The sequence below is a fragment of the Oncorhynchus clarkii genome, chromosome 3 (genome assembly GCF_045791955.1).
Source record: "Oncorhynchus clarkii lewisi isolate Uvic-CL-2024 chromosome 3, UVic_Ocla_1.0, whole genome shotgun sequence".
Taxonomy (NCBI): Eukaryota; Metazoa; Chordata; class Actinopteri; order Salmoniformes; family Salmonidae; genus Oncorhynchus; species Oncorhynchus clarkii.
Window position 1 is genome coordinate 11,576,136 of NC_092149.1, and position 22,401 is coordinate 11,598,536.

Sequence of the window (22,401 nt, forward strand, 5' to 3'; positions counted from 1 at the left end):
AGGTTAATAAGCCATATCTGTTTATTGTCCATTATCGTATTTAAAATAATCCTTCAATCCTTGATGATCTGTTTGGACAATTTGCACATTTGGATCAACATTACTGTTAATTAAAACCATCACCCCTTTTGAATTTCTTTGCCTATGGGAGAAATATATCCCCCCCCCCCCAGTCCTTTTCCCACAAAACTTCATCTAAAATTGTTGAATGGGTTTCCTGTAAATAATAGATATTATATTCCTTCTCTTTTAGCCAGGTAAATACTGATCATCTGCTAAGCCTTTACAGTTGTAACTGGCTATACTTATTTCACCACTTACTATAATGAGACACAACTTTCAATTATATTTATCAAAATATATGTTTGTAAATGTACCATTAAAAAATAACATGATGATGGAGTGTCTATATAGCTGTACCATGATATTTGTATTGCTACTAAGTAAACCTCCAATTGGTCCTCACTATTCCACCCGTTAAAAGCCCTCCTCATCCCGAGGTGTGTTGTCATCCCAATGCCCGACAGACGACCCCCGACCCCCCTTATCCCATAGCCCTGAAAAGACTGGGATCCATCCTTCGAAAAGAGCACACAGTGACATTTACAGAACAGAAGTAGATCAACCGCCAAATGCATTTCCATCGCCCTCACCTCGATTTGCATTATATACAGCAATCATAAAAATATATATATTAAAACAAATCCTGTTTCTTAATTTCCACAATTAGCTATTCATATTTGTAGTAATGTAGGCAATTTATGCAAAGGATTTTACCTCTCATCAGTCTCGCCATTACCAAAATTACATTATTGCAAGCAATTATTATATTAGCAAACAATTATTGCGAATCATCCTATATTGTCCCTAACATCTTTACTACTTCGCAACAGTTGTGGGATATGCACACACACTCAACCCTTTCCCCCCACACAACCATAGGCTCACATTCTCAACAGTTGTGGGATATGCACACACACACACTCAACCCTTTCCCCCCACACAACCATAGACTCACATTCTCAACAGTTGTGGGATATGCACACACACACACTCAACCCTTTCCCCCCACACAACCATAGACTCACATTCTCAACAGTTGCACCATCTCAGAGCCCAACTCAAGAAAGGTCTTGATTTACGAATGCATATACAGTTGCAGCTGTATGAGAAGGCCTGCAAAACTGTGCAACAAAAAAAATGGGCAGAAATGGAGAGATTTTATTAACCATTGTCACGTCCTAGATGATGGAGGTCAAATGTACACCTATTCCCTGAAACACCCACAACACGGTCCCCCGTATTGACCACATTCCCAAGCATCTCCATGCAGTCAGACTTTAGATTTTGTGCCACCAGGGCCACAATAATATACCCCCTCTCTGAATGTCCGAGTGTGACCCCCTCCCCATGGGTTACTGCAGCTAGTGTTGCCAGCACTGCCACTACCTGGGTGGGGGCACCCCACCGGAATCCCCACCGGCTAGGTACAAGGTCGTCAAGGTTCTCATTAGCAGCTTTGAGAATTTCCTTGTATAGTATGCTGTCCCTTTAGGGGGCTTTGGCTTTGCAGGACCAACCCTGCCAAGCAGGCTCAGAATCTTGAGGGGGCAGTGCTGCTCTTGGTCTCTGACCGCATTTTGGCTGCATACAGACCGCTTATAGCAGGCACATAAAACAGATAGGGACTTCTCCATAGTATCTGGGTCATTCAGGTGGGTGTCATTCAGGTGGGTATCTAAGGTATAGGGTTGTGGACTGTTCCATCTTATAGGATCATAAATAAGTAAATTAGATATATAATTTATTTAAACAATTTAGTTCTCCATGATAGGACTAAAAATATAATACATGTATAATTTCATTTAAAACACTGTTCCTCCATGATAGGACAATAAATAAATAAATACGATGTATAATTCATTATAAAAAGTATATCCATCATCTGAACAACATTTGTAAAGCTCTCTCACAACCCCTGCTCACAGCTATACATTGGTTCTGGGATATGCAACCATTTCCTTTCTCACTCAACACCACACTTTCCCAAACATAAAAAAAACACACCACACCATCCACACATACTGTGCCTTTTGTTTACTGAGTTTTTATCTTCACTATGTTGAATTAGTGCTTTTGTGTTCCAATTAGTTATATCAAATCAAATCAAATGTTATTTGTCACATACACATGGTTAGCAGATGTTAATGCGAGTGTAGCGAAATGCTTGTGCTTCTAGTTCCGACAATGCAGTAATAACCAACAAGTAATCTAACTAACAATTCCAAAACTACTGTCTTATACACACAAGTGTAGGGGGATAAAGAATATGTACATAAAGATATATGAATGAGTGATGGTACAGAGCGGCATAGGCAAGATACAGTAGATGGTATCGAGTACAGTATATACATATGAGATGAGTATGTAAACAAAGTGGCATAGTTAAAGTGGCTAGTGATACATGTATTACATAAATATGCAGTAGATGATATAGAGTACAGTATATACGTATACATATGAGATGAATAATGTAGGGTATGTAAACATTTCTGTATATTTGAAGATATACAGTATTATTACAATTCATAACCGGGCTAGAATTATTTCATTATTTTCCTCATCTATAAGAACTTTGTCATTTTTAAAATATCCATGGAGTAGTCTTTGTGTCTCTGAACAACTGGTTATCAATATATAGTTTATTGACAACGAGAGCTACTCGTTTCCCTTTTAATCTATTTTCCTTGAAAATTGGATACAGAACTTTACGCCGTTCTGCAATTTCCTTCGGGAACTGGTCATTCATGACAATTTTTGTCCCAGCAAGTCTTTTACCCATTATGTTATCTTTAAATGAAGCAAATTTGGCGTTCATACATCTGCCCTCTCTGTCCGAAGCGGTGTACACGTTCCAGTTGGATTTTATCGATAGCTTCACGTGGAATCTGAAGCGCTGCAAGGAGGAACTCTCTAACTACAGATTCAGAAACTTCTCCTTCTTTCTCTTGGATACCTGTAAGTACCAGATTCTCTCTCGTGGATCTAGTCTGTATGTCAAGTAAGGCTTCTCTCAGAACGGTGTTCTCCTTTTTAAGTTCATTCACTTCGGTTTCAATCTGATTGACTGTCACTTTTAACTTATTTGTTTCCTTCTCCAATGTCGCAGCTTTTTCATCACTCATCTCGAGGCTTGCCTTCAACTCTTTTATATCCTTACTGACTAATTCAAGTATACCCAGTTTGTCACTTATTGATTTTAACAGATCGGTTTCGACCTTTACCATTCCCGGTGGTGAAAATATTAAATCGTCTGTGTCTGTAGAAGAGTCACGTTTTCGTTTTGAAATCGGTTCCCCTGTCTTCCTCTCCGTCATGTTTGGGTGTTGCTTGTTTTCGTAATATTTGTCGATAAATGTCTCTAGTCTTAAGATTTGCTTTGTATTATTATCTAGATTGAAGGTTATCACCCACCAGATTGTGTAGTGCTAATATTTAGTCTAACTTGCCGATATTAAGTATTCCGTTTTTATCTTGATAACTAATTTTAAACTAATTTTATCTACATAACTACGTTCAACCCGTCATTACCTGTCTCAGTCCCGCCCTCTCCCTTTTTACCAAAAGGTAGAATAGATTGATTAAGAATGAACATATCAGACTAAACTGACCACAAACTGCAGCAAGGTCTACATTAGTCACAAACCTGAAACGCAACAGGAGGTTGTCGAAGACAAAGGAATTGAGTAGCTGTCCTAAGTACTGTGTCGAAGAAAGTGAATTTAAGTAAGACCATCCTGTTACTCTCTTCAAATCATCATCACCTACACTGCTCTCATCCCCACTCTGGGGATCATCAACACGGCTAAGTTCTCAGAAGACCACTCTTCCAGAACGAGTGCAAGTAAACAGACATGAAAGAAGAAGGACATTGTGACCTCTTATGGACAATCAGAGACTTACACCCAAGAACGAAGGAGAAGGCCATCCAAAGAATAAGGCTAATTCTTACCCTTCTCACAATGCGGAACTCATTCCACCAAGGCCTGGGCCCAACAGAGATCACTGACGAGACCTTCAACACGTAAATACATGCATTACTTCTTACCCAAAAGAGAGGCAGTTCGGGGCAAGGTATTAGGGTTACAATGAGCGTAGTTCCCAAATGTATCCAAGTGGTGCTTCTCTTTCCCTCTTGCATTCTCTTTCTCTTTAACTCTCCATCTTGTGTAACAAGTGTCATATTGTGTTAGTCCGCTAGGGACCTGTTGTCCCCGTATAAATGTTCCAATCAATAACCTATACCGTGTGTGTATCCTGTGTTATCATTTAGTTTGTTAGTAAATAAATAATCAAATAAATATGTGTGGTACGGAATTATTAGTAAGACTCGGGTTTGTGCAGATTCACGAGGTCTGCTACGTTCAAAATGAGACTGATATGAGGAAATTATATATATATATATATATATATATATATATATATATATATATATATGTATATTCTTGAGTTAATTCGGATTAATTCAATTTAATTTGAGTTAATTCGGGAGACGGTAACTCGGTAAACGACTTATCCCGTGGTGCCCCAAATTCCTAATGAGTTAATTGTTACATGATTAATTTAATCAAGTAACAATTAAACATAGTAGGTAATTATTCGATAAATAACAGTCATCACATTAATGAGAGTCACGTCAAGACACTTTGTATGAGGGTAATTCAACTCAACTCCATCACCATCTGTTTTTGTTTCCCCAGCGACGAAGTTTGGTCGGATGTTGAAACGTGAGCGGTACTCTCTGCGTGCCGAGGTGGAGAGACACCGTCAGCAGCAGCAGCATCTCCAGGCAGAGGCCCCGACCTGCCCTACCCCAGCAAGGCATGCCATGACTGGTCACCCCACCTGCTCCAGGCCCCGGCTTCGGCCTACTCCTTCCCTGGAGAGCCAGAGCTGCCACCCTGTACAACAGATGTGCTCCCCTACCTGGTGTGCTCCCCAGGCGAGTCCCAGGCTCCAGGTCTGGCCTACCACGGCTCCTGTGTGTCTACTGGCAGTGGGCACTTAGACGAAAGAGGTAAGGGAGTGGACACATACACACACTCGAAACACAATCTCACTAGCACTGTTTAATATCTGTTACCCCTTCCTCCTTCTCACTCCCTCTTCTTCATGGTTCGACACCTGTCAGCCATCTCCTGACCAGACGATAGGGATGGGAATTAGATCGTATGACCCAGAAGCCCCCTACTGCCCTTACCCCCCCCCCCCCCCCCCCCCCTCTGCTACGCATAGACGAGCTGTGTGACAGTATCGGGCAGTCCTATAGGGACACCAGTCAGAAGACAAAGTACAGTGAGACACAGGTTTTATCTTGGGCATATGAAACGTAGTGGGGATACAGAGGGTGAGGGGCAACAGAAGACGAACAGCAGAGGGACTAAGGATTTTAGAGATGGGGAAATGGCAGATAAAATAGGGGGAATGTTTACAGGACTCCACCCAGAGGGGCAGGTCCCGAGTGGAAAGCCATACCCTCTGCCCGAGCCGATAGTTGGGAGCAGGGGTCCAGTGGCAATCCGCTTGTCGAAGATACCTGAATTTGGTCTTCAAAACACCGGCCCGGGCTCTCTTCCAGGTACGGCGAAAGCGGCAGATGAACATCTGGGCAGAGGGTATGCTGACTTCTTCTTCTTACTCAGGGAGGAGCGGGGGCTGATATCCCAAGGAACACTCAAAGGGCAAGAGACCAGCGGCCGAGCAGGGAAAGGTGTTTCGGGCGTATTCCACCCACACAAGTTGCTGGCTCCAGGTGGTGGGGTTGGCGGAATCGAGGCAACGAAGGGGGAGAGCGAAAGAGGGAGGGAGGGAAGGAGGGGAGGTCTCCAGGTCCTGATTGGCTCGTTCTGACTGGCCGTTAGATTGGGGGTGGAAACCAGAGGACAGGCTGGCTGATGACCCAATGAGGGTGCAGAAGGCCTTCCAGAACCGGGACAAGAACTAGGTACCATAAGGCATTGCTGTAACTCTGCGTGTCTTCCAATGGTGGCTCTGTTGTGAGACTACATTGTGGAGCTGGTCTGGGTCTGCTGGGTCATTCATGGGCAGTTTGTACTGTAATGACTCAGGATGTGACCCAGATGCAGACACAGGAGGCGGATAGTACAGTTTTCAATAATTTCTTATAACACGGGGCAAATGGTAGGTCGAGGACGGGCATAGGTTCGTAATCAGGTCAGAGTCAGGCAGGCAGAATGGTTAGAACTGGAAAAACTAGGAAACAAACACTTGAAAAACAGGAAAACGGGAAAGCACGCAGGTAAGACAAGACAAACTGGCAACAGACAAACAGAGGACACAGGTATAAATACACAGGGGATAATGGGGAAGATGGGCGACACCTGGAGGGGGGTGGAGACAAGCACAAAGACAGGTCAAACTGATCAGGGTGTGACACTCTCGCCCCCCCCCCCCCCCCCCCCCCCTCTCCCCCTCCCTCTTTCTCTCTCCCCCTCCATCCCTCTCCCCCTCTCCCTTTCTCCCTCTCTAGTCAGTAGTTGAGATGTACCAGCACTGTGCGGTACAGTACGTGGTGGAGTTCGCTAAAAGCATCCCAGGGTTCCGTGGGCTCAGACAGAACGACCAGACACCCTGCTCAAGACTGTTGAGCCAAACCCACCTGTCAATCACTACTTACTCTCCTATCCTCTCTCAAGAAAAGTATTTCTGTAAGAAGTGCACATTGCCATTATTAAACATTCTTGACCCTCTCTCTCTTTGAAATCAAACAATGACTGAGGTTAAAGTGCAAATGGTCAGCTTTAATTTTAGGGTACATACCACCCTCATTTTAGGGGACCAAAATGATTGGGACAAATTCATTTATATGTGTATTAAAATAGCAAAAAGTTAAGTATTTGGTCCCATATTCATAGCACGCAATGATTACATCAAGCTTGTGACTCAAAACATTTATTGGAAGCATTTGCTGTTTGTTTTGGTTGTGTTTCAGATTATTTTGTGCCCAATAGAAATGAATGGTAAATGATGCTTTGTGTCATTTTGGAGTCACTTTTATTGTAAAGAATAGAATATGTTTGCTAACACTTCTATGTTAATGTGGAGGCTGTATGATATTTGTGTGTCTAACCTTCTGAAATTTAACTTCAAATACAAACTTTTGGAGTATAGAGACAAAATATATTTTTTAATCCTTCACTGTCCCAATAATTACGGAGGACAAGATCTCATATTAACTTTGCCAATTGGTTCCTAGTCTTAGTGATGCTAACTCTGCTAACTGTGTTGTTCCAGGCTGTGGTGATCTGATGGTGGCGGTGTTTGACTTCGCTCACAGAATGTGTGCCCTGAGACTGACTGAGCAGCAGATGGCTCTCTTCAGCTCACTGGTGCTCATTAACCCAGGTAAGACACACAAATGCACACACATTCTGTAAAATGATGCTGCAGATAATCTTAGTACAATAAAGTTATAGATCAGAAAAGCATTCAAGTTTGAGGGAGTAGTGTGTGGAGAGTGTTTACCAGTGGTGTAAAGTACTTAAAGGTAAAATACTAAGTAGTTTTTTGGGGTATCTGTACTTTACTTTACTATTTATATTTTTGCCAACTTTTACTTTTACTTCACTACATTCCTAAAGAAAAATAATGTACTTTTTACTCCATACATTTTCCCTGACACCCAAAAGTACTCGTTACATTTTGACAGGAAAATGTTCCAATTCACACACTTATCAAGAGAACATCCCTGGTCATCCATACTGCCACTGGTCTGACGGACTCACTAAACACAAATGCTTCGTTTGTAAATTATGTCTGAGTGTTGGAGTGTGCCCCTGGCCATCCGTCAATTATTTTTATTTTTAATGGTGCCATCTGGTTTGCTTAATATAAGGACATTGAAATGGTTTATTCTTTTACTTTTGATGCTTAAGAACATTTGAGCAGTTCCACTTACTTTTTACACTTTAGTACATTTCAAACCAAATACTTTTGGACTTTTACTCAAGAAGTATTTTACTGGGTGACTTTCACTTTTACGTGAGTCATTTTCTGTTAAGGTATCTTTACTTTTACTGAAGTATGACATTTGAGTACTTTTTCCACCACTGGTGTTTACCCTCTATGACCTCACTGGATACAACGTGTAGAACTCTGTGGGTCTAACCCCAAGAAGTTCTGTAAAATGGTTAAAGACCTGAAGAACAAACCCCCTCACAGCTGCCCATGTCCCTTAATGTTGATGATGTGGTTGTTGCTGACAAGAAGCACATGGCTGAGCTCTTTAATCACCACTTCATTAAGTCAGGATTCCTATTTGACTCAGCCATGCCTCCCTGCCCGTCCAACGTTTTCTCATCTCCCACCCCTTCTAATGCGACTGTCCTCGATGCCTCTCACTCTTTTCCCTCTGCCCCGCTACAAAGTTTGTCTCTGCAGGCATTCACGGAGTCCAAGGTGCTAAAGGAGCTCCTTAAACTTGACCCTGCCTTCAAAGCCTATCTCCAACATTTAAAATCTCTCTTCTTTCTGGGGAGGTTCCCATTGCTTGGAAGGCAGCCACGGTTCATCCTTTATTTCAAGGGGAGATCAAGCTGATCCTAACTGTTATCCTAACTGTTATTCTTTAAACGTGCTTTCCTCGCCATCTTAAATGAGCATGCCCCATTCATTTTGAACCAGGAACAGATATATATAGCCCTTAGTTCACTCCAGACCTGACTGCCCTTGACCAGCACAAAAACTTCCTGTGGCGTACTGCATTAGTATCGAATAGCCCCCACAGTATGCAGCTTTTCAGGGCAGTTAGGAAAGCAAAGGCTAGCTTTTTGAAACAGAAATTTGCATCCTGTAGCACCAACTCCAAAAAGTTCTGGTACACTGTAAAGTCCATGGAAAATAAGAGCACCTCCTGCCAGCTGCCCACTGCACTGAGGCTAGGAAACACTGTCACCACCGATAAATCTGTGATAATTGAGAATTTCAATAAGCATTTGTCTACGACTGGCCATGCTTTCCACCTGGTTACCTCTACCCCTGTCAACAGCCCTGCACCCCCACAGCAACTTGCCCAAGCTTCCCCATTTCTCCTTCACCCAAATCCAGATAGCTGATGTTCTGAAAGAACTGCAAAATCTGGACCCTTACAAATCAATCGGGCTAGGCAATGAGAACCCTCTCTTTCTAAAATTATCATCCGAAATAGTTGTAACCCCTATTACTAGCCTGTTCAACCTCTCTTTCGTATCGTCTGAGATCCCTAAAGATTGGAACGCTGCCGCGGTCATCCCCCTCTTCAAAGGGGCAGACACTCTAGACCCAAACTGCTACAGACCTATATCTATCCTACCCTGCCTTTCTAAGGTCTTCGAAAGCCAAGTTAACAAACAGATCACCAACCATTTCGAATCCCACCGTACCTTCTCCGCTATGCAATCTGGTGTCCGAGCTGGTCATGGGTGCACCTCAGCCACGCTCAAGGTCCTAAACGATATCATAACCGCCACCGCTAAGAGACAATACTGTGCAGCTGTATTCATCAACCTGGCCAAGGCTTTTGACTCTGTCAATCACCACATTCTTATCGGCAGACTCAACAGCCTTGGTTTCTCAAATGACTGCTTCGCCAGGTTCACCAACTACTTCTCAGACAGAGTTCAGTGTGTCAAATTGGAGGGCCTGTTGTCCAGACCTCTGGCAGTCTCTATGGGGGTGCCACAGGGTTCAACCCTCGGGCCGACTCTTTTCACTGTATACATCAATGATCTCGTTCTTGCTGCTGGTGATTCTCTGATCCACCTCTACGCAGACGACACCATTCTGTATACTTCTGTCCCTTCTTTGGACATTGTTAACTAACCTCCAGATGAGCTTCAATGCCATACAACTCTCCTTCCATGGCCTCCAACTGCTTTTAAATGCAAGTAAAACTAAATGCATGTTCTTCAACCGATCGCTGCCCACACCTGCCCGCCCGTCAAGCATCACTACTCCGGACGGTTCTGACATAGAATATGTGGACAACTACAAATACCTAGGTATCTGGTTAGATTGTAAACTCTCCTTCCAGACTCACATTAAGCATCTCCAATCCAAAATTAAATCTAGAATCGGCTTCCTATTTCGCAACAAAGCATCCTTCACTCATGCTGCCAAACATACCCTCGTAAAACCGACTATGTATCACTAGCCACTTTAAACAATGCCACTTAATATAATGTTTATATACCCTACATTACTCATCTCATATGTATATACTGTACTCAATACCATCTACTGCCTCTTGCCTATGCCGTTCTGTACCATCATTCATTCATATATCTTTGTGTACATATTCTTCATCCCTTTACACTTGTGTGTATAAGGTAGTTGTTGTGAAATTGTTAGGTTAGATTACTCGTTGGTTATTAGTGCATTGAAGCACAATCATTTCGCTACACTCACGTTAACATCTGCTCACCATGTGTATGTGACAAATAAAATCTAATTTGGTTTGATATCCTACCGATCCTTGACTTCGGCGATGTAATTTACAAAATAGCCTCCAACACTCTACTCAGCAAATTGGATGCAGTCTATCACAGCTCCATCCGTTTTGTCACCAAAGCCCCATATACTACCCACCACTGAGACCTGTATGCTCTCGTTGGCTGGCCCTCGCTTCCTAATCATCGCCAAACCCACTGGCTCCAGGTCATCTACAAGTCTTTGCTAGATAAAGCCCTTCCTTATCACAGCTCACTGGTCACCATAGCAGCACCCACCCGTAGCACGCACCAGCAGGTATATTTCACTGGTCACCACCAAAGCCAATTCCTCCTTCGGCCGCCTTTCCTTCCAGTTCTCTGTTGTCAATGACTGGAACGAACTGCAAAAATCACTGAAGCTGGAGACTCATATCTCCCTCACTAGCTTTAAGCACCAGCTGTCAGAGCAGCTCACAAATCACTGCACCTGTACATAGCTCATCTGTACATAGCTCATCTGTAAATAGCCCATCCAACTACCTCATCCACATACTGTTATTTATTTTATTTATTTTGCTCCTTTGCACTCGAATATCTGTACTTGCACACTCATCTTCTGCACATCTATCACTCCAGTGTTTTAAATATCCTGCCTGTTTGGCCCTGTCCGGGGGTATCATCAGATGGGGTCACATTGTTTCCTGACCCCTCCTGTCTCAGCCTCCAGTATTTATGCTGCAGTAGTTTATGTGTCGGGGGGCTCGGGTCAGTCTGTTATATCTGGAGTTTTTCTCCTGTCTTATCCCGTGTCCTGTGTGAATTTAAGTATGCTCTCTCATCTTGTCTCTTTCTCTCTTTCTTTCTCTCTCTCGGAGGACCTGAGCCCTAGGACCATGCCTCAGGACTACCTGGCATGATGACTCCTTGTTGTCCCCAGTCCATCTGGCTGTGCTACTGCTCCAGTTTCAACTGTTCTGTCTAGAGCTATGGAACCCTGACCTGTTCACTGTGATTACTATTATTTGACCATGCTGGTCATTTATGAACATTTGAACATCTTGGCCATGTCGTGTTATAATCTCCACCTGGCACAGCCAGAAGAGGACTGGCCACCCCTCATAGCCTGGTTCCTCTCTAGGTTTCTTCCTAGGTTTTGGCCTTTCTAGGGAGTTTTTCCTAGCCACTGTGCTTCTACACCTGCATTGCTTGATGTTTTGGGTTATAGGCTGAGTTTCTGTACAGCACTTTGATATATCAGCTGATGTAAGAAGGGCTATATAAAGACATTTGATTTATTGTAATTATTTCGCCACTATGGCTTATTTATTGCCTTTACCTCCCTTATCCTACCTCATTTGCACACATTGTATATTGACTTTTTCTATTGTATTCTTGACAGTATGTTTGTTAATTCCATGTGTAACTGTGTTGTTGTTTGTGGCGCACTGCTTTGCTTTATCTTGGCCAAGTCGCAGTTGTAAATGAGAACTTGTTCTTAACTAGCCTACCTGGTTAAATAAAGGTTAAATAAAAAAATAGGCCTATTTCTTTTTTGCCCTGTTTATCAAAAGTGTTGGAAAAACTTGTCAATAATCAACAGACTGGCTTTCTTGATGTCTATAGTATTCTCTCGGGTATGCAATCTGGTTTCTGCTCAGGTTATGGATGTGTCACTACAACCTTAAAGGTCATCAATGATGTCACCATTGCCCTTGATTCTAAGCAATATTATGCTGCTATTTTTATTCACTTGGCCAAAGCTTTTAATACGGTAGATCATTCCATTCTTGTGGGCCGGCTAAGGAGTATTGGTGTCTCGAAGGGGTCTTTGGGCTGGTTTGCTAACTACCTCTCTCAAAGAGTGCAGTGTATAAAGTCAGAAAATCTGCTGTCTCAGCCACTGCTTGTCACCAAGGGAGTACCCCAAGGCTCAATCCTAGGCCCCGCACTCTTCTCAATTTACATCAACAACATAGCTAAGGCAGTAGGAAGCTCTCTCATCCATAAATATATGCAGATGATAGTCTTATACTCAGCTGGCTCCTCCCAGGATTTTGTATTACATTTTCTACAACAAAGCTTTCTTTGTGTCAAACAAGCTTTCTCCAACATTAACCTGGTTCTGAACACCTCCAAAACAAAGGTAATGTGGTTTGGTAAGAAGAATGCCCTCCTCCCACAGGTGTTATTACTACCTCTGAGGGTTTAGAGCTTGAGCTAGTCACCTCATACAAGTACTTGGGAGAATGGCTAGATGGTGCACTGTCCTTCTCTCAGCACATACAGTGCCTTGCGAAAGTATTCGGCCCCCTTGAACTTTGCGACCTTTTGCCACATTTCAGGCTTCAAACATAAAGATATAAAACTGTATTTTTTTGTGAAGAATCAACAACAAGTGGGACACAATCATGAAGTGGAACGACATTTATTGGATATTTCAAACTTTTTTAACAAATCAAAAACTGAAAAAATGGGCGTGCAAAATTATTCAGCCCCTTTACTTTCAGTGCAGCAAACTCTCTCCAGGAGTTCAGTGAGAATCTCTGAATGATCCAATGTTGACCTAAATGACTAATGATGATAAATACAATCCACCTGTGTGTAATCAAGTCTCCGTATAAATGCACCTGCACTGTGATAGTCTCAGAGGTCCGTTAAAAGCGCAGAGAGCATCATGAAGAACAAGGAACACACCAGGCAGGTCCGAGATACTGTTGTGAAGAAGTTTAAAGCCGGATTTGGATACAAAAAGATTTCCCAAGCTTTAAACATCCCAAGGAGCACTGTGCAAGCGATAATATTGAAATGGAAGGAGTATCAGACCACTGCAAATCTACCAAGACCTGGCCGTCCCTCTAAACTTTCAGCTCATACAAGGAGAAGACTGATCAGAGATGCAGCCAAGAGTCCCATGATCACTCTGGATGAACTGCAGAGATCTACAGCTGAGGTGGGAGACTCTGTCCATAGGACAACAATCAGTCGTATATTGCACAAATCTGGCCTTTATGGAAGTGGCAAGAAGAAAGCCATTTCTTAAAGATATCCATAAAAAGTGTCGTTTAAAGTTTGCCACAAGCCACCTGGGAGACACACCAAACATGTGGAAGAAGGTGCTCTGGTCAGATGAAACCAAAATTGAACTTTTTGGCAACAATGCAAAACGTTTAACCATCTTCCCCTGAACACACCATCCCCACTGTCAAACATGGTGGTGGCAGCATCATTGTTTGGGCCTGCTTTCTTCAGCAGGGACAGGGAAGATGGTTCAAATTGATGGGAAGATGGATGGAGCCAAATCAAATCAAATCAAATCAAATCAAATCAAATTTTATTTGTCACATACACATGGTTAGCAGATGTTAATGCGAGTGTAGCGAAATGCTTGTGCTTCTAGTTCCGACAATGCAGTAATAACCAACAAGTAATCTAACTAACAATTCCAAAACTACTGTCTTGTACACAGTGTGAGGGGATAAAGAATATGTACATAAGGATATATGAATGAGTGATGGTACAGAGCAGCATAGGCAGATACAGTAGATTGTATCGAGTACAGTATATACATATGAGATGAGTATGTAAACAAAGTGGCATAGTTAAAGTGGCTAGTGATACATGTATTACATAAGGATACAGTCGATGATATAGAGTACAGTATATACGTATGCCTATGGGATGAATAATGTAGGGTAAGTAACATTATATAAGGTAGCATTGTTTAAAGTGGCTAGTGATATATTTACATCATTTCCCATCAATTCCCATTATTAAAGTGGCTGGAGTTGAGTCAGTGTCAGTGTGTTGGCAGCAGCCACTCAATGTTAGTGGTGGCTGTTTAACAGTCTGATAGCCTTGAGATAGAAGCTGTTTTTCAGTCTCTCGGTCCCAGCTTTGATGCACCTGTACTGACCTCGCCTTCTGGATGATAGCGGGGTGAACAGGCAGTGGCTCGGGTGGTTGATGTCCTTGATGATCTTTATGGCCTTCCTGTGACATCGGGTGGTGTAGGTGTCCTGGAGGGCAGGTAGTTTGCCCCCGGTGATGCGTTGTGCAGACCTCACTACCCTCTGGAGAGCCTTACGGTTGAGGGCGGAGCAGTTGCCGTACCAGGCGGTGATACAGCCCGCCAGGATGCTCTCGATTGTGCATCTGTAGAAGTTTGTGAGTGCTTTTGGTGACAAGCCGAATTTCTTCAGCCTCCTGAGGTTGAAGAGGCGCTGCTGCGCCTTCTTCACAATGCTGTCTGTGTGAGTGGACCAATTCAGTTTGTCTGTGATGTGTATGCCGAGGAACTTAAAACTTGCTACCCTCTCCACTACTGTTCCATCGATGTGGATAGGGGGGTGTTCCCTCTGCTGTTTCCTGAAGTCCACAATCATCTCCTTAGTTTTGTTGACGTTGAGTGTGAGGTTATTTTCCTGACACCACACTCCGAGGGCCCTCACCTCCTCCCTGTAGGCCGTCTCGTCGTTGTTGGTAATCAAGCCTACCACTGTTGTGTCGTCCGCAAACTTGATGATTGAGTTGGAGGCGTGCGTGGCCACGCAGTCGTGGGTGAACAGGGAGTACAGGAGAGGGCTCAGAACGCACCCTTGTGGGGCCCCAGTGTTGAGGATCAGCGGGGAGGAGATGTTGTTGCCTACCCTCACCACCTGGGGGCGGCCCGTCAGGAAGTCCAGTACCCAGTTGCACAGGGCGGGGTCGAGACCCAGGGTCTCGAGCTTGATGACGAGCTTGGAGGGTACTATGGTGTTGAATGCCGAGCTGTAGTCAATGAACAGCATTCTCACATAGGTATTCCTCTTGTCCAGATGGGTTAGGGCAGTGTGCAGTGTGGTTGAGATTGCATCGTCTGTGGACCTATTTGGGCGGTAAGCAAATTGGAGTGGGTCTAGGGTGTCAGGTAGGGTGGAGGTGATATGGTCCTTGACTAGTCTCTCAAAGCACTTCATGATGACGGAAGTGAGTGCTACGGGGCGGTAGTCGTTTAGCTCAGTTACCTTAGCTTTCTTGGGAACAGGAACAATGGTGGCCCTCTTGAAGCATGTGGGAACAGCAGACTGGTATAGGGATTGATTGAATATGTCCGTAAACACACCGGCCAGCTGGTCTGCGCATGCTCTGAGGGCGCGGCTGGGGATGCCGTCTGGGCCTGCAGCCTTGCGAGGGTTAACACGTTTAAATGTCTTACTCACCTCGGCTGCAGTGAAGGAGAGACCGCAAGTTTTCATTGCAGGCCGTGTCAGTGGCACTGTATTGTCCTCAAAGCGGGCAAAAAAGTTATTTAGTCTGCCTGGGAGCAGGACATCCTGGTCCGTGACTGGGCTGGATTTCTTCCTGTAGTCCGTGATTGACTGTAGACCCTGCCACATGCCTCTTGTGTCTGAGCCGTTGAATTGAGATTCTACTTTGTCTCTGTACTGACGCTTAGCTTGTTTGATAGCCTTGCGGAGGGAATAGCTGCACTGTTTGTATTCGGTCATGTTACCAGACACCTTGCCCTGATTAAAAGCAGTGGTTCGCGCTTTCAGTTTCACACGAATGCTGCCATCAATCCACGGTTTCTGGTTAGGGAATGTTTTAATCGTTGCTATGGGAACGACATCTTCAACGCACGTTCTAATGAACTCGCACACCGAATCAGCGTATTCGTCAATGTTGTTGTCTGACGCAATACGAAACATGTCCCAGTCCACGTGATGGAAGCAGTCTTGGAGTGTGGAGTCAGCTTGGTCGGACCAGCGTTGGACAGACCTCAGCGTGGGAGCCTCTTGTTTAAGTTTCTGTCTGTAGGCAGGGATCAACAAAATGGAGTCGTGGTCAGCTTTTCCGAAAGGGGGGCGGGGCAGGGCCTTATATGCGTCGCGGAAGTTAGAGTAACAATGATCCAAGGTCTTTCCACCCCTGGTTGCGCAATCGATATGCTGATAAAATTTGGGGAGTCTTGTTTTCAGATTAGCCTTGTTAAAATCCCCAGCTACAATGAATGCAGCCTCCGGATAAATGGTTTCCAGTTTGCAAAGAGTCAAATAAAGTTCATTCAGAGCCAACGATGTGTCTGCTTGGGGGGGGATATATACGGCTGTGATTATAATCGAAGAGAATTCTCTTGGTAGATAATGCGGTCTACATTTGATTGTGAGGAATTCTAAATCAGGTGAACAGAAGGATTTTAGTTCCTGTATGTTTCTTTCATCACACCATGTCACGTTAGTCATAAGGCATACGCCCCCGCCCCTCTTTTTACCAGAAAGATGTTTTTTCCTGTCTGCGCGATGCGTGGAGAAACCTGTTGGCTGCACCGCTTCGGATAGCGTCTCTCCAGTAAGCCACGTTTCCGTGAAGCAAAGAACGTTACAGTCTCTGATGTCCCTCTGGAATGCTACCCTTGCTCGGATTTCATCAACCTTGTTGTCAAGAGACTGGACATTGGCAAGAAGAATGCTAGGGAATGGTGCACGATGTGCCCGTCTCCGGAGTCTGACCAGAAGACCGCCTCGTTTCCCTCTTTTTCGGAGTCGTTTTTTTGGGTCGCTGCATGGGATCCACTCCGTTGTCCTGTTTGTAAGGCAGAGCACAGGATCCGCGTCGCGAAAAGCGTATTCTTGGTCGTACTGATGGTGAGTTGACGCTGATCTTATATTCAGGACCATTCTGGAAGAAAACCTGATGTAGTCTGCAAAAGACCTGAGACTGGGACGGAGATTTGTCTTCCAACAAGACAATGATCCAAAACATAAAGCAAAATCTACAATGGAATGGTTCAAAAATAAACATATCCAGGTGTTAGAATGGCCAAGTCAAAGTCCAGACCTGAATCCAATCGAGAATCTGTGGAAAGAACTGAAAACTGCTGTTCACAAATGCTCTCCATCCAACCTCACTGAGCTCGAGCTGTTTTGCAAGGAGGAATGGGAAAAAATGTCAGTCTCTCGATGTGCAAAACTGATAGAGACATACCCCAAGCGACTTACAGCTGTAATCGCAGCAAAAGGTGGCGCTACAAAGTATTAACTTAAGGGGGCTGAATAATTTTGCACTCCCAATTTTTCAGTTTTTGATTTGTTAAAAAAGTTTGAAATATCCAATAAATGTCGTTCCACTTTATGATTGTGTCCCACTTGTTGTTGATTCTTCACAAAAAAATACAGTTTTATATCTTTATGTTTGAAGCCTGAAATGTGGCAAAAGGTCGCAAAGTTCAAAGGGGGCGAATACTTTCGCAAGGCACTGTATCAAAGCTACAGGCTAAAGTTAAATCTAGACTTGGTTTTCTGTATCATAATCACTCCTCTTTCACCCCAGCTGCCAAACTAACCCTGATTCAGATGATGATCCTACCCATGCTAGATTACAGAGACATTATTTATAGATCGGCAGGTAAGGGTGTTCTCGAGCGGATAGATGTTCTGTACCATTCGGCCATCGGATTTGTCACCAGTGCTCCTTATATTACATTTCACTGCTCTCTATACTCCTCTGTAAACTGGTCATCTCGGTATATCTGTCGCAAGACCCACTGGTTGATGCTTATTTATAAAACACTCTTACGCCTCACTCCCCCCCTACCTGAGATATCTACTGCAGCCCTCATACTCCACATACAACACCAGTTCTGCCAGTCACATTCTGTTAAAGGTCCCCAAAGCACACACATCCCTGGGTTGCTCCTATTTTCAGTTTGCTGTAGCTAGCCACTGCAATGAGCTGCAACAAACACTCAAACTGGACAGTTTTATCTCAATCTCTTCATTCAAAGACTCAATCATGAACAATCTTACTGATAGTTGTGGCTGCTTTGCGTGATGTATTGTTGTCTCTACCTTCTTGCCCTTTGTGCTGTTGTCTGTGCCCAATAATGTTTGTACCATGTTTTGTGTTGCTACCATGTTGTGTTGCTACCATGTTGTGTTGCTACCATGTTGTTGTTATGTTGTGTTGCTACCATACTGTGTTGTCATGTGTTGCTGCCTTGCTATGTTGTTGTCTTAGGTATTTGTCTCATATTTGTTGCTTTAACATGCTCTCTGTTAGTTTGTCTCCTAAGTGTTACCATGGTGATTCCCATTGAAAAGGCTTCCAATAAACTGCTGATATGATTTAAAAAATGACTGGTGTTCCTGTATTGTCTGTTTTCCCAATGTACAAAATAGGATGTTTAATTGCATGCCAGGAAGGGAAAGAGCTTGAAGAAACATAGCGGGAGAGAGCTCAGTGCATGCAGCTGCACACTGGTAGAATTGACATGTTTTAACGACACATCTATGATAAAACACACACAGACATTCCTGCTTTGAGACGTCCTCAACGGTGTGTGTGTTTGATTCATAGACTACCCAATGAGCTGAGTGTGTTCTATCGACATCTGTGTGTATCAGCAGTGTGCGGATGTCTGTTTTTCTTGTATGACTTCACCTTCGGTACCTTGTAGCTGAAAGTAGCCTAACTGGATGTGGGTACAGGACACCACTTCTTAACTGTGTGTGAGAGTGGCAGTGGCTGACACTCAGCTGAGCTTCGTTGTGTGTATGGGAAGACTTTTGGTCTAAAACTGCCCGTTTTGGGAAAATAAGTAATGAATGTATTTATGTGGATGCCTTTGTTCGTCGTCTATCTCTGTTGAAACCAATCAATCCTTCTACAAGGAAGATGTTGATTGGTGTAAGACTCTGGTTGTCCACCAGAGGTCAAAATGTCCTTCTTAGTTGTTGTTAGAGTTGCGTAAATTCAAATCTGGTATCAGGATAAATATAACAATGAGTCACCGATTTTATACTATGTATTTTTTATTAACTAAGTAATAAATGGCAAATGCAACTTTCGTATTTACGGGCTCACTGTAATACCACGCAGGGCAGAACAGAGAACTGACAAGACGTATGTAAAACAGTATTCTTTATACTGTGATAGACAGTTCCAACCCGTCTGTTGGCCTATCACAGTAGAGACTGGGCGTGGTTTAAACTTGCTCAGCCTATTGCAGGCGCTCATGCCGGTCCCCGCCTCTTGGCGCTTCTGTTGATAGATGTAACTGTTGCTTGTGAAGAACATCCAGGCTCTCATGCTCCATACCGTTATCTTGCACCTGGCTCCTGTTATCTAACAAAAGACTGAATGAATGTGCCCCCCTCCCAACTAATTTGAACAGTTCCTGTCTTCATGCTTCTCTGTATTTTTCCATCATGAGAAAGTCCCATGGCCCTGATACTTTTAACAATGTTTCAAGTCAGCTATGTTGCATAACACATACATACATCCACACAAGCCAACAGCAGATAATATTCAATCATATATATGGTAATGGCTATAATGTAAAACACAGGATCCAACATTGTCCTGGCTTGTATGGGCTGTTTTCAGAGCAGATTTTCAGATGCAGCAATGACTGTCTGAGATGCGATTTTCTCCTTCCCACCTTGTGTCTTTAGTCAGTTTGAAGCACTTTACACGTGCAGCTGCAGACTGGCAGTATCGTGGTCTAGTATAATATAATATAATGTTTACATACCCTACATGACTCATCTCATATGTACAGTGGGGCGAAAAAGTATTTAGTCAGCCACCAATTGTGCAAGTTCTCCCACTTAAAAAGATGAGAGAGGCCTGTAATTTTCATCATAGGTACACTTCAACTATGACAGACAAAATTAGAAAAAGAAATCCAGAAAATCACATTGTAGGATTTTTAATTAATTTATTTGAAAATTATGGTGGAAAATAAGTATTTGGTCACCAACAAACAAGCAGGATTTCTGGCTCTCACAGACCTGCAACTTCTTATTTAAGAGGCTCCTCTGTCCTCCACTCGTTACCTGTATAAAAGACACCTGTCCACAACCTCAAAAAGTCACACTTCAAACTCCACTATGGCCAAGACCAAAGAGCTGTCAAAGGACACCAGAAACAAAATTGTAGACCTGCACCAGGCTGGGAAGACTGAATCTGCAATATGTAAGCAGCTCGGTTTGAAGAAATCAACTGTGGGAGCAATTATTAGGAAATGGAAGACATACAAGACCACTGATAATCTCCCTCGATCTGGGGCTCCACGCAAGATCTCACCCCGTGGGGTCAAAATGATCACAAGAACGGTGAGCAAAAATCCCAGAACCACACGGGGGACCTAGTGAATGACCTGAAGAGAGCTGGGACCAAAGTAACAAAGCCTACCATCAGTAACACACTACGCCGCCAGGGACTCAAATCCTGCAGTGCCAGACGTGTCCCCCTGCTTAAGCCAGTACATGTCCAGGCCTGTCTGAAGTTTGCTAGAGAGCATTTGGATGATCCAGAAGAAGATTGGGAGAATGTCATATGGTCAGATGAAACCAAAATAGACATTTTTGGTAAAAACTCAACTCGTCGTGTTTGGAGGACAAAGAATACTGAGTTGCATCCAAAGAACACCATACCTACTGTGAAGCATGGGGGTGGAAAAATCATGCTTTGGGGCTGTTTTTCTGCAAAGGGACCAGGACGACTGATCCGTGTAAAGGAAAGAATGAATGGGGCCATGTATCGTGAGATTTTGAGTGAAAACCTCCTTCCATCAGCAAGGGCATTGAAGATGAAACGTGGCTGGGTCTTTCAGCATGACAATGATCCCAAACACACCGCCCGGGCAACGAAGGAGTGGCTTCGTAAGAAGCATTTCAAGGTCCTGGAGTGGCCTAGCCAGTCTCCAGATCTCAACCCCATAGAAAATCTTTGGAGGGAGTTGAAAGTCCGTGTTGCCCAGCTAAAACATCACTGCTGTAGAGGAGATCTGCATGGAGGAATGGGCCAAAATACCAGCAACAGTGTGTGAAAACCTTGTGAAGACTGTCATTGCCAATAAAGGGTATATAACAAAGTATTGAGATTAACTTTTGTTATTGACCAAATACTTATTTTCCACCATAATTAGCAAATAAATTCATAAAAAAATCCTACAATGTGATTTTCTGGATTTTTTTTCCTCATTTTGTCTGTCATAGTTGAAGTGTACATATGTACTGTATATGTGTATGAACCGGTTTAGCTAACGTAGGCTAATGCGAGACATATCTGATATTGGCAGAAGGCTTAAATTCTTGTTAATCTAACTGCACTGTCCAATGAGAATAACAGATCTATAAGTCACATTTCTAGCGACGCCTCCTCCCTTTCATGTGGACGAAACGTTCTATGACTCTGTCATACAGTACACGCTTTTAGTTGTTGTTGTCCTAGGCTACCTGGCAAAAATGCTTGCTCGCTAGCCTAACTTGCTCTCATGGGAAACGATGAGCCAGCTGGTTAACATTAGCCTTCTACATCTGGCTACGTATTGAACTTCCATCCTCTCAGGCAAGAGACAATACATTTTATGGTTGGATCAGAATCGCTGTCATAATCATTGGCCAGTATGGAGAATTAAGTAAAACCACAAGCCCAAATCACTATCTTCATCCATGGCTAATTTAGGACAATTTTAGCTAGCTAGTCACTGGAGGACAACACAACAAGATTCAAATTGTTTCTGGATGTGACATGATGTGATGTGATTGGACTGCAGCCAAATCCAAACTGGCTTCCTTGAAACTTTTTTTGGGTGTGCCAAGACCATTCACAGTTGAGCTCACTAGGTTTAGTTCAACACTGATTGGCTATTATTTTATAAGTGTTTTATCAAGGGAGACCAAATGCTTGCTAGCTTCCCTTGCATTCGATATTACACATACAGAAAGGCGCTGTTTTGCACAATCAGTTGCTTTCCATAGTGTGATACATTCAACCTCTTGCGAAATGAAGGACAATTATTTATTTTTTTATTGGCCAATTTTGGGGGGCAAGACTGGCTTCCATCCATGAATACATAGCACTGCTGACTAATGGTGGGGAAATACCTCCCTCTTTTCCCTCCAATCACAGAACAACCATACATGTATTT

General features: G+C 43.4%; 1 pseudogene; it reads left to right on the forward strand.

Moving 5' to 3' along the window:
* Positions 1–8,498, forward strand: part of LOC139405600 (nuclear receptor ROR-gamma-like) — a 15,893-nt pseudogene extending 7,395 nt beyond the window's left edge.
* Positions 8,499–22,401: the final 13,903 nt, after the last annotated feature.